Raw genomic sequence first — 1,184 nt, forward strand, 5'->3', positions numbered from 1 at the left:
TAGACTACGAAGTCGTCGTGGGGTATTGCATGGTATTTGCACCATCGACTTGAAGTTCTGGAACTTGAAGTTGTCCTGATTGAGGTACGAATATAGATTCTAGATCTAGATATCTAAATCAAAATAATTTTGATAATTGTATTGTTAGTTTTACCCTCCTATTCTTGAATTACATCGTCGTGTGTAGTGTTGCGAATGCGCATGGTGGCGGTACTCACAACTATGACAGTAAATCTAGTAAATGACCATTGAATTGGAACTGGAAACCAGCTGCTAAATGAAGTAAATGAAACTGAAACCAAGTTTTCCGAGTGGTCACTTGTCCATAGTAATGTCAGTAATGTGGAGTTTAGTTTAACTTGGCTCTCATAAGTGTTTCACTCATTATGGCTATGGCCACCTCAATTCACTTCAGGGTGAAAATAGCACCGGCGAGCCATTCTTGGCTGGCTATTCTCACCTGGTGTGCGTTCACTGTGATAGCCTAGGCCAATCTGTGTATCGTTCACCGTGATGAAACGTTCCAGCACACTTGTGTTGAAAGCGTACTATTTTGTTTGTGAGCAGTGAGAGAGAAAGAGAGGGGAGGAGAGAGAGAGAGGAGTAGCGCGAGAACTCATTCCGCTCGTTATTGTCACGGATGCTAAGCGAACTGCTGCTACTGCTGTCTTGCTATGGAAGTGGCTATCCTCACCCTGGGTGAGAATAAAAATACGATCGACCTCTCACCCCGGATGAGACTTGCCAGCGTTGGCTATTCTCACCCGGTATGAAACAAGACCTGTTTTTCCTAATTTCGAAAGGGAGTGTATACAGACCCGGTAACTGGGAACAAAGTCCCGAAGTATACAGACCCGGTAGGGGAACTCTTTTGTGTTTTCGGAAAGTTTCAGCGCCCTCTTCGCTCAGGGTAGATAGGTAGACCAAGGTTCTTCTAGATCCATGGCCTAGGTTTAGATCTAGTTCTAGACAGACAGACATAAATCATTGATCTAGATATCTAGATCTAAATGAAGATTGCGGATGTCTTTTCGACGAATGATCGTTTTCCCTCTGTTTGGAGTTGGAGGAATCACAATTTGAAGAAAATAACAAGTTACATCACAATTTCAATCGAGCAGTCACCCTCTCTATTTCTCTGCCTCTCTCTCTCTTTCTCTCTCTCTCTCTCTCTCTCTCTCTCT

At 43.4% G+C, this 1,184-nt stretch overlaps 1 protein-coding gene across 1 annotated transcript in view; it reads left to right on the forward strand.

Moving 5' to 3' along the window:
- LOC101848556 (CCA tRNA nucleotidyltransferase 1, mitochondrial) overlaps positions 1-1,184 on the forward strand; it is an 11,902-nt gene continuing 10,718 nt past the window's right edge. The window contains exon 1 of the mRNA XM_005110676.3: positions 1-84. The gene's annotated coding sequence lies outside the window, so the exon portion shown is untranslated. The remainder of the gene's footprint in view (positions 85-1,184) is intronic.

The sequence above is a fragment of the Aplysia californica genome, unplaced genomic scaffold (genome assembly GCF_000002075.1).
Source record: "Aplysia californica isolate F4 #8 unplaced genomic scaffold, AplCal3.0 scaffold00928, whole genome shotgun sequence".
In the NCBI taxonomy this organism is placed as follows: Eukaryota; Metazoa; Mollusca; class Gastropoda; order Aplysiida; family Aplysiidae; genus Aplysia; species Aplysia californica.